Source organism: Pan troglodytes, chromosome 17, assembly GCF_028858775.2.
Source record: "Pan troglodytes isolate AG18354 chromosome 17, NHGRI_mPanTro3-v2.0_pri, whole genome shotgun sequence".
Classification (NCBI taxonomy): domain Eukaryota; kingdom Metazoa; phylum Chordata; class Mammalia; order Primates; family Hominidae; genus Pan; species Pan troglodytes.
In genome coordinates this window covers 26,510,144-26,525,664 of record NC_072415.2, presented here as the reverse complement: position 1 = coordinate 26,525,664, position 15,521 = coordinate 26,510,144, and the positions used below count along the sequence as shown (strand labels likewise).

The window sequence follows — 15,521 nt, the reverse complement described above, 5'->3', positions numbered from 1 at the left end:
CCTGAGGGCAGAATGGTCCTTAAAGAAGGAAAAGAAAGTTAAAAGGCCTTTAGGGACTAATGTGGCATACTTGAGAAACAAAGAAAGAAGGCCAGTGTGTGTGCCGCTTAGGGAGTGAGAGGAAGTTAGAAAAGATGAAGATGGAGAAGTAGACAATCCCAGTGACCTCAAGTAAGGAGTTCATGCTTTATTCCAAATGCAAAGGCATTAGAGATATAACTGCAGACTACTCACTCTCCATTGTTTTCTTCATGTGAAGGGAAACCTAGGGCCTCCCTCTTGCTCTCGCGCCTTTGATTGGTGAGTTTAGTAGGAAGAACTGGGCATAAAAGGCTCAGTCCCTTCCTCTTGCCTGCAGAGAGCAGGGCTCTTGTCTGCTTTGGGCCTAGGGCTGAGCTTTGTGGCCACAGCTTACCTCTGCAGCACCTGCTGTGCAGGTATTCGGTGTTTCCTGTGACTTCTGGGTCAGTTCATCTAATTCTGGTGCAGCAGCAGGAAGCCCAGGCTGGCACTCACTCTGCCACATTCTCCAAGAGCTCTGTTAGTAATAGACCCGACAGTCCATTCTCCATGTGTTTAACTCCTTTGTCTCCTTCTACTGCTTTAAAACGCTGGCGGGGATGAGGGAGTTATAATTAACAGCCTTCCCTCTCAAACTCCTAAAGGAAGCTTGGATGTTTTTCTTTTTTGAACAAGAAATACAGTGATCTAATTTATGTTTTAAAAATATGACTCTAGCTTTTATTTAGGGACTGAATTACAGACAGAGGGAAATGAAAAGCAAAGATATTAGTGAGGAGTGATGGGATTCAGGACATGCTACTGTAAAATATGGCACCTCAGTATTTGAAAACAATGCAGAAGTGGGATGATCTCTCTGACTTCTCCTTCCTTCTCCTCTGAAACAGTTCATAAAACCTAGAAATAATTTTCTGATCTTCCGCTGGAGTAGATCATAAGACCCTCATGTGAGAGGTGCCCTTTCTGGAGGAAAGGAACGTCTTTATCGCTGAAGATACAGGGACATGGAGAAGAATCCAAACAAACAGGCCTTGTACATTCCCTTCATTAGATCATACCCCCTTTTTCCAGTCATACTTCTTCACAACGATACACCTCTTCATCAAACTTACAAGTACACGGGTTTTCCTGTTTCTTTAAATATTCATTTCTGAAGGCTCCCGTGTCACATAAAACTTATATTAAATAAATATGTATGCTTTTCTCTTGCTAATGTCTTTTGTTATAAAGGCCCCAGCCATGGACCTAGCAATTGGTGGGGAAAAGATAAAGCATGAGAATCCCTCCGCACGAGACTACTATAGTTATTTAGGATAGATACGATGGTGCCTTGGACTAGGATTGATAATGGCAGACAGAGAGAGAAGGGTAAAGAATTGGAATATACATTCAAGCAGGCCCTGTTCTAGACACTGGAGATAAAGTAGGGAAGAAAATAGTCAGTAATCTTGATTCCATATAGTCTGTATTTGAAAGTTGGAGGGAAGCAAACAATATACATGCAAACAAACAGGTCAACTGAAGGGATTTATAAACCTGAGGTAGGGATCATAAAAAATTAGTATCAAATATGACTTCTAGGTTCTGTCTTGAGTAGCTGTAGGTAATGAATAGTGACTTATCCAAGTGTGGTTCTCAGGTAAAGAGTTGTGTAGACAATTATGGAGCTTAGTAGAGAGGTCTGGAAAAATAATATGAATTTGGGAATTTTCAGATGGTGTTTAAATCCACTGGGCACCATGGAATTACTTAGAGGAAGAATATAGACAGAAAAAAGAGGATGGCTGAGGATAGAGCTCCAAGAAGTGTGCTAAAGTTTAATTTTGTGGCATTAGGGTGGAAAGGAATATGTGTACTTGGGAGCAAATTAAAATAGAAAATTATAAAACAGGAATTAATGTATTTCATTTTATAGGGTTACATTAGAAAAAGGACAAAAGTGAGACAAAGCAAAAGGAGTGTCTAGAACAGACTTACACAGCAGAAGCTAAGTAAGTAGGATGTGAGAGGAAATGGAGATAGAAGAGAAATGCGAATCAAAAGGTGGAACTCACGAAAGTGAAAGTGAAGACTTTCATCTTCAGTGGAGTTATGCAAATGAAATATTTTCACACACATAAATAATGATAAACATAGATAAATAAAGCAAGTTTGGAGAGGCTGGTGAGAAAAGTGAAGTCTATAATCCAGTGTTATGAATACAGCACTGTGTAGTCAAAAGGATTTGCTGTAGGGAGTGAAAAGGAACAGAGAATGTTGATGGAATGAAAGGAGAATCAAAAAAGTGTGTTTAGGCCAGGTGCAGTGGCTCAAGCCTGTAATCCCAGAACTTTGGGAGGCTGAGGCAGGTGGATCACCTAAGGTCAGGAGTTCGAGACCAGCCTAGCCAACATGGCGAAACCCTGTCTCTACTAAAAACACAAAAAATTAGCCAGGCATGGTGGCGGGCACCTGTAATCTCAGCTACTCAGGAGGCCGAAGCAGGAGAATCACTTGAACCCAACAGGCAGCCATTGCACTTCAGCCTGGGCAACAAGAGTAAGATTCTATGTCAAAAAAAAAAAGTGTGTTTATACTTACCTATTAGTTATGAAAAGAGTCAAAAGATGAGACAAAGATAAATCTAAACCTTATCTATAGATACATTCTTTGTAGAAGAAATCAACAGAAATTATAGTTTTTCTGTCAAGATTTTGGAAGAAACTTTCTGAAGAAAATTTCAGAAGAGGGCTTCAGGGAGTGTCTAAGAAATTAATATCTTAATAATAATGTTTCTATGAAATAACATAATATATTTTATTGATATGTGCAAATAATTTTACTTCAAAAATTATCTCTTTTGAAGTAAAACACATTGTGCAGAAAATAATAATTTTCAAGAAATCCTGAATAGCCAAAACAGTACCTAAAAACAAGAAAAATATGGAGAACTCATATTTCCTGATTTCAACACCGTAAAGCTACAGTAATCAAAACATTGTGGTACTGGCATAAAGACAGAATACAGGCCAATGGAACAGAATAGACAGTTCAGAAATAAATCTTTACATTAATGGTCAAATGATTTTTGACAAGGGTGCCAAGACCATTCAGTGAAAACTGGACTGTCTTTTAAACAAATGCTTCTGGGAAAAATGGATTTCCACAAACAAAAAAATGAAAGTGTACCCTCACCTAATGCTACATATAAAAATTAATTCAAAATGGATCAAAGATGTAAATGTAAGATCTAAAATTATAAACCCTTAACGATAAAACAAAAGCTTCGAAACAATTTGGCAACTATTTTTTTGATTAACACAAAAGGCACAGGCAACAAAAAATAATTTTATCAATTTTTAAAAAACTGTGTGTCAAAAGACAGTAACAGCAGAGAAAAAAATGGCCACACACAAAACAGGAGAAAAGATTTACAAATCATATATTTGATAAGGGATTAATATCCAAAATGTATAGAGAACTCCTAAAATTCAACAGCTAAAAACCAGAAGACCTAATTTAAAAGTATGCAAAGGACTTAGATAGACATTTCTCCAAGGAAGATATACGCATGGCCAAAAGGCACATGAAAAGATGGTCAGCATCACTAATCAGTAGGGAAATGAAAATCAAAATTAGAGTGAGATACCATCTCACACCTATTGGGATGGCTACTATAAAATAACATAAAATAACAAGTGTTGGTGAGGATGTAGAGAAACTGGAACACTTGTACACTGTTGGTGGGAATGTAAAATGTTACAGCCACTATAAAAAGTAGTATGGTAGTTCCTCAAAATATTAAAAATAGAATTCCTTTATGATCCAGCAAGTCAACCTCTGGGCATATACTCAAAAGAATTGAAAGCAGGGTCTTGAAGTGATATTTGTACACCAGTGTTCACAGCAGAATTATTCACAATAGCTAAAATGTGGAAGTGAACCAAGTGTCCATCGATGGAGGAATGGATAAACAAACTGTGGGATAGACATATGATGGAATATTATTCAGCCTTAAAAAGAAATAAAATTCTGACAACATGAATGGACCTTGAGGATATTACACTAAGTGAAATAAGCCAGTCACAAACAAGACAAATACTGTATGATTCCATTAATGTGATGTACTTAGCGTATTCAAAATCACAGAGACAGAAAGTAGAATGGTGGAGTCCAGGGGCTGGGAAGATGTGGGGAATGGAAAGTTACTGTTTAATGGGTACGGAGTTTCAGTTTTGCACGATGAAAAAAGCCCTGGAGATGGACGGTGGTGATGGTTGCATGACAATATGAATGTACTCAATGCCATTGAACTGTAAATGGTAAAAATGTTTAAGATAGTAAATTATATGTTACGTACATTTTACCATAATGAAAAACACTGGATGAAAATGTTCAAAAATAACAATTTCAGGACTCTGCAAAATCAAACAAAGACATACAAGCAATTGAAAGGCATTTAATCAAGAGAAAATACTGAACTTTGGCTAAGAACAGCAGGAGTCTCTGACAAGCCATTAAAAACAGCAGTTTCACTGCTGGAGGGCCAACTTGACTTGGAGAGGAGCAAGGAAAACCCCAATCCCCTTGGCATTACTGGAAGCAATGTCGATGGCAAACAAACCAGAAAAGCCAACATCACAGCTAACCTGAGTTTGCAACTCTAGTTGGAGCAAGCAACAGACTTGGCATACTGACCTAAGATTTACAGGGAGATCCAGTAAATGAAATGGCCATAGTGGCCTTGATAAGCTCCCCAATATTCCTTGTGGAGATAAAAAATGTAAATGTAAGCCTGGAAATATGCACACATGGGCAAGGCTGCATGCACACAGGGAAGACAAGGAAGGGCCCGGGCTATCCACACATCCCTGATTGCATGTGAGTGCTCGCACATACACAGGGGAGACACAGGAAATAAAAAGCTGGGGCAGAATATCACTAAACTTGATGTTACCCAACCTACACAGGGATCCTTGGGAATACTGGAATACTGTAATAATTCACAGGATAACTAAGCTGTCCTAACACAGTGAGTGGTAACTTCCAGGAAACCAGACTTAAGAAAAAATTTTCGCAACCTACTCATCTGACAAAGGGCTAATATCCAGAATCTACAATGAACTCAAACAAATTTACAAGAAAAAAACAAACAACCCCATCAAAAAGTGGGCGAAGGACATGAACAGACACTTCTCAAAAGAAGACATTTATGCAGTCAAAAAACACATGAAAAAATGCTCACCATCACTGGTCATCAGAGAAATGCAAATTAAAACCACAATGAGATACCATCTCACACCAGTTAGAATGGCAATCATCAAAAAGTCAGGAAACAACAGGTGCTGGAGAGGATGTGGAGAAATAGGAACACTTTTACACTGTTGGTGGGACTGTAAACTAGTTCAACCATTGTGGAAGTCAGTGTGGCGATTCCTCAGGGATCTAGAACTAGAAATACCATTTGACCCAGCCATCCCATTACTGGGTATATACCCAAAGGACTATAAATCATGCTGCTATAAAGACACATGCACATGTATGTTTATTGCTGCACTATTCACAATAGCAAAGACTTGGAACCAACCCAAATGTCCAACAATGATAGACTGGATTAAGAAAATGTGGCACATACACACCATGGAATACTATGCAGCCATAAAAAATGATGAGTTCATGTCCTTTGTAGGGACATGGATGAAATTGGAAATCATCATTCTCAGTAAACTATCGCAAGGACAAAAAACCAAACACCATATGTTCTCACTCATAGGTGGGAATTGAACAATGAGAACGCATGGACACAGGAAGGGGAACATCACACTCTGGGGACTGTTGTGGGGTGGGGGGAGGGGGGAGGGATAGCATTAGGAGATATACCTAATGCTAAATGACGAGTTAATGGGTGCAGCACACCAGCATGGCACATGTACACATATGTAACTAACCTGCACATTGTGCACATGTACCCTAAAACTTAAAGTATAATAATAATAAAATAATAAAAAGTAGATTTTTAAAGATGCACAGTCATCAATATGTATACATTGCAGGGGATACAGACTTCATAGAATTAGTTCAGACAAGAAATGAAACAAACAGTAATGGCAATAAAACATGGGAGGGAGTGCCCAGAATCGAGATGCTGCCATATATTATTTAAAATGTGTAGTTTAAAAAAAAAATCCAACTCCTGGATTTGTTGATCTTTTGAATGGTTTTTCGTGTCTCAATCCCCCTCAGTTCACCTCTGATTTTGGTTACTTCATGTCTTCTGCTAGCTTTGGGATTTGTTTGCTCTTGGTTTTCTAGTTATTTTTGTTGTGATGTTAGGTTGTTAACTTGATATCTTTCTAACTTTTTGATGTGGGCATTTAGGGCTATACATTTCCCTCTTAACACTGCCTTAGCTGTGTCCCAGTGATTCTGGTATGTTGTATCTTTGTTCTCATTCATTTTGAAGAACTTCTTGATTTCTGCCTTAATTTCATTATTTACCCAAAAGTCATTCAGGAGCAAGTTATTCAATTTCCATGTAATTGTATGGTTTTGAGTGAATTTCTTAGTCTTGATTTCTCATTTGATTGTGCTGTGGTTCAAGAGATTGATTGTTATGATTTCATTTCTTTTGCATAAGCAAAACCCTCCATGGATCAAGGAAGAGATCATAAGGAATTAATCTTCCTTGTGAATATTAACAATAATATTCCTTGTGAACAGCCTTTATTTCAACCTGAATGAAAATAAATGCATGGTGTATCAAATCTTGTGGGATGTAGGTAAAGCAACGCTAAGAGAAAGTTTACAGTTTTACACAGCAATATTAGAAAAGAAGAATCTGAAAACAGTACCCTAAGCTTCTACCTTAAAAAACTGGAAGCAGAAGTGCAAACTAAACCCAAAGCCAACAGATTTTATTATGAAAAGTTTCAGAAGAGGCAAATTTATTGTGACAGAAAGCAGATTACTGGTTGCCTAGGGCTTGGGGTGGGGAGGAAGACTGACTGTAAACAGGCTAAAGGAATCCTTTTGAAGTGATAGAAAATGTTCTAAAACTAAATTAGAATGATGATTATGTAACCCTATAAACGTACATAAAATCATTGAATTACACAACTAAAATGAATGAATTTAACTGTATGCAATTTATACCTCAATAAAACTATTAAAATATAATGACCCAATTGGCAGTGGAAAATATGCATATGCATATGTGTATGTACCACAAATTAAAGAAATTCAATATTCTTAAATTGAGCTATTCCGTGTTAAGCACAGGCATGAATTTGAAAATGAGAAACTTATTTAATCCTGTTCCTTAAAATTGTGTAGGCAATAAAATATCCTCTTCTAATTTTACTCATTAAAAATAAAATACTTAAATATAGTATTTGGCTATTGACAACTTTTGAAATTAAAAGTTTTATTTAATAACTAAATGTTATTTGTCCCTAAGGTATTAAGTCAAAAGCTGGCTCTGTAAATAGCTTGGCAATTACTCATAAGTTTTTTAAATGTTATCAGCGTAAACTTGTCTTGTCTCACCTCTTTAGCAAGATACACTGATTTCAAGTGGAATTATATTAAGGTTGAAGTAAGTAACAGTAATTTTGGTGAATGATTTATGGACATACTGTATACGTACTGTCAAAATGACTGAGATATATTTTCAACTGATACAGTCAGGGGCAACATTCTACAATAAAACTGATATAAATCTGAATTCCATTGGTCAAAATTTCAATATAAAATGGATTTACACAATCCTGAAACCCTGAAAAGAATTCATCTGGGTCCTAAATACTGAATAATCTTTTAAAAATGTTTTTAGGTGTAAATAAATCTATGTTAAATCAAACCATTTGGAATGGGAAATTTTGAACCATATTAAGGGAAGTTGGGGAATTGAATTTTTCTTGGAAAATTAGGGTTCTGAGAAAAAATAATTTAGATTCTTTCAATTTAAAAGCCAATTCATTTCTAAACCTGATGGAAAAGATAAGAACTAAAAAGAGCATGTCATGCACTGTCAATACAAGAATTATTTCTTGTAGGGAGTGAAAAATCTTAGACACTATCATGATCTGTGGCCTTCCTAGGGCCAGAGTACATAAACCAAATACAGTATACCTGTGATATTAAAGTGTCATTGGGGAATATTCAGGAAAAAAAAAGTCTGAAAAGAATCCTTAGTGGGGAGATAATTTTAAAAAATGCTGAGAAACACTGGTATAGAAGACACTTCTACAGATAAATCAATTTATTTGGCTCTACCTCCCAACGTCCATGGGAAAAAAAAAACTCACTATAGGTAAGAACCTGTGTTACCTTTACAAAACTGAACTCTTTCTACTTGATAATGTGAAATGACATTAAGAATGCAAGAAACATTTCTAGAGCATATCTAGAGGCTGTATCCAAAAAATCAAGATTGTTTCTCATCTTTAAGCCATAAATCAAATGAACACAATAATTACATATAGGCAAATTACAAAGTTATTTCACAGAAAAATTGATCTTTTGATTTTTACTTTCATAATATGTAAATTCCATGTAAAAATCCAGTATACGGCTCTGTCAATGGCAAAAAAAAAAAAAAAAAAAAAGAATCTTGTACTTTTCTTATCCTGCAGCTGCTGAATAAAAACAGTGAAAACTGTGCTAATTTAGTACACTGGCATTTTCTTTGCTGACCTAAATTATAAAGGACTGACTTCAAGACCATCAAGGAAACTAATTTTAAACACTAATTACATCTAATATATAATATAGTTAGTTATTCAAAAGTAGCAACATAGATGCATTAAAAGAACTTGTGTAGTATAACTTCAGAACAGTTAGTGCACATATCGTTTTCAGAATTATTTGAAAAATAAACTAGCCAATGTCAAATCTTAGTTTGATTTGATTCATTACTTTTAGAGTTCAAAGATGTATCCATTATGATCCCTTTCCTAATTTTATCCTGAGTTGCTTTCACTCCATCTTACCAAGTAAGTTTTCTTTACAATAAAAAAATTGCAAAACTTCCTAGCTGAATTCAATGTATCTATTTCTTTCAGTATAAAGAATCAAGTTACTCCTTAAAAATTTAGCAGTTCTACCAATATTATTCCAAAAAAAATTATATGTAGGAATAGAGGGCACATTCAGAAATAGTAAAGCAGCTTCTTCAAGAAACTTAACACTTTGGAGGCCGAGGCGGTTGGATCATGAAGTCAGGAGATCGAGATCATCCTGGCTAACATGGTGAAACCCCATTTCTACTAAAAATACAAAACATTAGCTGGGCGTCGTGGCAGGCACCTGCAGTCCCAGCTACTTGGGAGGCTGAGGCAGAAGAATGGCGTGAACCCGGGAGGCAGAGCTTGCAGTGAGCCAAGACTGTGCCACTGCACTCCAGCCTGGGCGACAGAGTGAGACTCCATCTCAAAAAAAAAAAAAGAAACTTAAAATTTTTTAAAGAAATTACTACTTTAGTATTTAGTTGGCCACGTATTTTCTCAACAATTTTCAAAATTTGATGAATCTTGATGAATCAAAAATTTGATGAATCTTGTTTTATCAACATTTCATTTGTATAAGGAAGCATAAACATTACACACATATGCAATGCACACATTTTTAATGACCTTCAAAATGAAGGGCAACGCATTAGACTATATTCACGATTCTAAGGAAAAAAACAATTTAAATACAATTTAAAAAGTTTTAAGGATAGTCAATCAGAGGCAGCGTCTTGGCTAAATTTTGTTCTAAAATTTAAAGAAATTTCTAACAAGTCTATACTGTCTAACTGCCACAATATTATCTCCCACTTTAGCCAATGGTATTGAATTTTTATGATTTAGATACTGTGATGGATAATTTGAAATGTCACCTTGGCTGGACCACAGTAAGCAGATATTTTATTTAAAACATCTGGATGTTTCTGTGAAGGTAGGCTTTTTTATAAGATCAAAGTTTAAATCAGTAGACACTGAGTAAAGCAGATTACTCTCTAAAATGTGGGCGGACCTCATCGAATCAGTAGAAGGCCTTAAGAAAAAGAAGGACCTATCCCAAGAGCGAAGGAATTCTGCCAGCAGACAGCCTTCAGACTCACATCAACTATTTCTGGGTCTCCAGTCTGCTGCCTACTTGACCTTGCAGATTTAGACTTGCCAGCCTCCAAATTCGTATGAACCAATTCTTTAAAATCTCTCTCTCTCTCTCTCATACACACACACACACACACACACACACACACACACACACACACACATCCTATTGGTTCTGTTTCTCTAGAGAACCATGACTACTATAGATTTATATTTTTTTCTAATTTTCAAGATGGTATAATATTACTAAAGGTTTTAAATAAAGTAAGTATTAATAATGCCCAATATAATATTGAAATACAAAAATTATTAAAATTCATGGTTCTCTCTATATAGATAAAAAGAGATGCTGGATGGATAGATGGACAGACAGACAGGAGAGTAGAGCAAGCAATATTTCTCCCATTCCTTCTATTTTTCTATGGCAAATATCGATGAGCAGTAACTGTGGAGCAAAGTAGGTTAAAGACTGCAGGCAAGTTTAACCGACACAGCTAACCAGCATCCTACACTGCATCAGGGATATGCAGCTCTTTTTATCAGGGAAGGAAACATGTTCAGATAAGCAAAGATGGATCTCTAAGGTCACAAAACCTCTGATGGAAGAGCCAGAAATAGAGCTGCCTCTCCTTATATCTGAGATGTACTCTTCAGTTGAAATAACTTTTCCTAGGTGTATGTTCCTTAATATGTATGCATATGAATATAAACCCGTGTGCACATATGTGTGTATTTGACTATATATGCATATATGTTTGTGTATACATGCATATGAGTGTGTGTGTGTGTGTGTGTGTGTATTTCAGTGAAAAATCCTATACCTGGCAAACAATATATGTTTGTTCTCTTACCTTGTCTCCTGCTGACAAGAGATCCCAAATCTTATCTTCGGATTATAATTGTAATCAAGGACTAGAATCATTCCGCAATGCCTTAGTTACCACAACTGTTATTTCTTTTTTTTTTTAATTTAAATAACTTAATATTATCTGTTTGCACTGGAATTAGGATATCAATCTAAGGACCTTGTTTTATTCTTCCTGCACCTAAATTAAAATACCTACTGAATAGCCAGGTACGCAATGTGAAACAGAGGCAATGACTCACTTCAATGCCATAGTCAGTGTTTGACAGACAGATGGGCCCAGGCTCTCGGGGAATAAAGAGGACAGAAATTTTGCCCAGAGTGAAAGGGAATGAGAGTGTGTGAATGTGGCTGGGGGATTAGTGAATGTGTTTAGGGAGGAATTCATAGAGGTAACAAAACCTAGTATAAATCTTAAAGGTTGAAAGGAGAAAGTCTTAGTAAAAAAAAAAAAAAAAAAAAGGCGGGGGGAAGAAAAGTGATCTGGGTGATGAAACTAAAGCACATCAGGGCTATGGACACACAAAGGGCCAGGAAGGGGACCCAGCTGGAGCAGCCTGGAGGAGGGTGTGATATGGTTATGATCGCATTGCTGTCACAATTGCTGTTACAGAAGGAGAAGCAGGGAGCAAGACTGAAGGCGGGAAAACTAATTAGGAACCTAGAGCTTTAGACTGGAAGAGAAAAAAGGCAAAGACTCAGGTGTTAGGACACAGGTAATAAGGCTATAGGTGAGGGGTGAATTTGAAAAACTACTTAGGCAGCAAAAAATTCAGGTCCTGCTGAATGTTTAGAATTGGATGAGAGGGAGAAGGAATATGAAGAAAAATCCAAAGATTTTAGCTGAGCTAGAAAATGTAGACAGAAAAACAGATCCAGATCAGGGCAAGGGAAAGAAAAGCAGGAAAGAGATGATAACACCATGAACGCAAAGTTCCTGTGGAACATTCGGACGGAGAGATTCACTAATCCATTGAATATGGGGGTTTGGAGCTCATGAAAGAAGTCAAGGTGGAAATAGAGATTTCATGACCAGCAGTACATGAGGAGTTAAAACTATGGTAATTACTGAGATCACTTGGGCAAAGCACCATTGTTAAACTGGGATCACTGCTCATCGACTTTTCCCCTAGTCCTCAGTCTGTTTATCTACATTATCTACCTAATCTTGCTTAGGACTTAATGGTACCAAGTATTGTCTCTTCTTCCCAGAAGAAAAATGAGTGAACTTGGATCTTCTTCCCCTCCAGAGGGATGTGGCAGGTTGAGTTGCTATGGATTCTGAGGAAGAGAGAGGAAGAAGCGCCTCTAAGTAAAAGCTTTTTATTCCATATCTTTACACTGCTTTTCCATTCCCAAATTCTGCTGTATGTGTATGCATATGTGTGGGTTTTTTTTTTTCAGAAATAAGACCTGTTTGTGATATTCATGTAATACATACAAAAATACAAAGGAAACACTCGTCACTTCCTCCCCCATCTGAAGTAACCAGCCAATTATATTTTCAGTAATATATCATTCCACAATAGTGGGCCTAGTGTTGTACACTAGGATGGGAAGTACATACCTCTCCTATCCTTTGGTCAAAATTAACAACATAACAACAAGAAGATAGTGCAGGCATGCACGCATGCACACAGATGCATGCCATCAAAGTCAATAACAAAACAAAAAGATTCAGGAGACATAGAGGTAGCATGACCAGTAGAGAAGAGCAGTTGTTGTAGTTGTATTCATTCATTTGACAACAATTAGTTGTCTTAAGTACATTTACAGGTGTCTGAGATATAAGTGCTCAGACTGCCAATAAGACTGCCAATATCCTCACGGAGTTTAGAGTCTAGCCAACAAAATAGACAAATGAATATAAATAAATAAATACATGATTACAACAGACTTTGTTAAGAAGTCAAATATATGTGGCTTAGTACAGGGCTGAGAGAGAAGAGCAATGGAACAGAAAGAAGTACATTCCTCTCCTATGCAACTGCATGGCATTGAGAAATCTTGCCTCTAACATCTTGGTTTTAGAACTTGCATTTTGTTTGCTTTCCATAAAATATTTGTTAGAGCAGATTGCATCACATGCATTTGTGATTTCAACAGACAACCCTCTTAACCTGCAAAGAATCAGATGACTCAAACCCTATTTCACTTCAAATGTTATTTGCTCTCCTGCTCTATTTAGGACTGCCCTAAGCTTTTTGGTCACCCTTATAACTTCTGTTTTTAATTATTGAGTCTTTAATCATTGCCTATTCAAATTGGGCTTTATGTATCTAAGTCTATTAGGAATAAAAATGCAGGAAGACTACAAACGTATGAAGATTTCACACAGAGAGTAAATATTTTGTATTTGGGATTAGTGTGAGGCAAAATGGTAAAAAAGGCAAAGTCGGCTTTCTGAATACATCCTCCTCCCTTTTGGCCCTTCCTTCAGCAAGCCCTTTTGCTGCAGTACTTAATCCTGTCCCATCACCTTCATGTCCTAATTCATATCAAGGTGTTGCTGTTTTAATTTCCAACCACGAAGAAGGACAAAGTAACAGGTGTTAATTCCTAACCTAAAGTAATGTATCTCTCTGAACATAGAATATTAAGACCAGGCTGCTGTTCTTGGGTAGAGAAAATCATCTCTTCCTTTAAATTACACTACAGCACATGCTTCTATCAGCAGTCAAGCTGCACACCAAAGACATTCTTAAAAGCCATGTAATTTCAATGTACTTAATACATAGAAAATGTTCTAAGATGGAGATAGATGGAGTTAAAGAGAAATGCAATATATGGTTTATGTCTTGAGGAACTTGGGCTTGCTAGGTCACAAGGTACACACAACCAGGTATAAAATGGCTAAAACCTAAATACTAATGTGAACATTTAATACATATCATACAAATAAATACTAGTATTTCTTCATTACTAATTCATTCATTCAACAAGCCTTTACCTTGTGTTTACTGCTTACAGGCACTATGGAAGGCAGTGGCAGTGGACAGCCAGGATATGGCCTTGTGAGGGGTTCAGTTGAGTGACGACATGATGGTGAATACTCAATAAATATGTGCTGAATTTATAAGCTCAAAATAGCATGTGCTGGAGATACCCACAGCATGTAAAGAGGAATAGAAGAGTGTCACTACTCCTGACTGGAAGTCCTGGTGGTAGAGGAAGGGGTATAGATTTGTGGACTAACAGAAAAGCAAGTCTCACTGCTGCTGGAGTTGAGTCTTGAAGAAACAAAAGCAGAGGAAAACATCCTTTGAAAAGGTACAGATCAGGCCAGGTGCAGTGGCTCACGCCTGTAATCCCAGCACTTTGGGAGGGTGAGGTGGGTGGATCACTTGAGGTCAAGGGTTCGAGACAAGCCTGGCCAACATGGTGAAACCCCATCTCTACTAAAAATACAAAAAATTAGCCAGGCGTGGTAGTGCATACTTCTAATCCCAGCTACTCAGGAGGCTGAGGCATGAGAATCACTTGAACCCAGGAGGCAGAGGTTGCCGTGAGCCGAGATCAAGCCACTATACTCCAGCCTGGACCACAGAGCGAGACTCCATCTCAAAAAAAAAGAAAAAAAAAAAAAAAAGAAAAGGTACAGATCAAAGACAAAACAAACAAAATAAAGGAAAATAATGCACATAACTGTGTACAGCTGAGGCACTGGGGGTGCACGGGCGATGGTCAACAAAGCGCCTAGAGTCAGCTTACACTAAAAAGTTTGGCCTTTATTCTGCTTAGTGCAGACAGTGGGCAGCCACTGAGTACACTTCATCAAGAGAAAGGCACATTTGAATTTTGGCAAGATCACTCTAATAATGATGGTGTCAACAATGGATTACAGGGGAGGAGGAAATAAAACAGCTACAGTAATAATCTAAGAGAAAGTCATGAAGTCCTGAGTAAGGCAGAAACTGAAGACAAGCAGGAGGAATGGACAGGAAGGGCCAGATTCAGGAGATATTAAAGCAGAATCCATAGAAAGTGGAAGCTATAAACACTGGGCAATGGAGGTGAGAAAACAAGCAAGTGAGGAAGTGGGAGGCATCAAAGGAAGCTCCTAGGATTCCAGCGTGGAGGAAAGGGAATCCAAGGATGAATGAAATGTAACTCGGCCATCTCAGGCCACCACTGTTTGCACCTGGTGCCCACCCCCAGGTTAGCTGGATCAAAACATGCATCTGCACACACATAAGCACATATGTACAGGTGCACATACACGCATATGAACAATCACACAATCTGGTGATCCCTTCCTCTCATCTACATCTCTTCTTTTTCTTCCTCTCGCCTCTGCAACATACACACTCTGGAATTTTCAGTTGACACCTTTATCACATAGAGTATTTATTAGCCCTTATTTCTTTTCTTTAATTCATCTCTCATTCCCCACTCAGCCAAAGAAAGGGTCCTCCCTAGACTTGCATTTCTCAGGAATCTGGACAGTAGTTGGTGTAAACACTTAGTTCAACATATTTATCCGGTCTAATAAATTTAGATAGAAAGGAGCAAGTTTGCTAGGAAAGATAAGTATTTCTGTTTTGGATATATTGTTT

General features: G+C 37.3%; 1 protein-coding gene across 10 annotated transcripts in view; it reads right to left on the bottom strand.

The window, feature by feature from the left end:
• DLGAP1 (DLG associated protein 1) overlaps positions 1-15,521 on the bottom strand; it is a 964,206-nt gene that overhangs the window by 866,904 nt on the left and 81,781 nt on the right. The gene's annotated exons all lie outside the window — the stretch shown is intronic.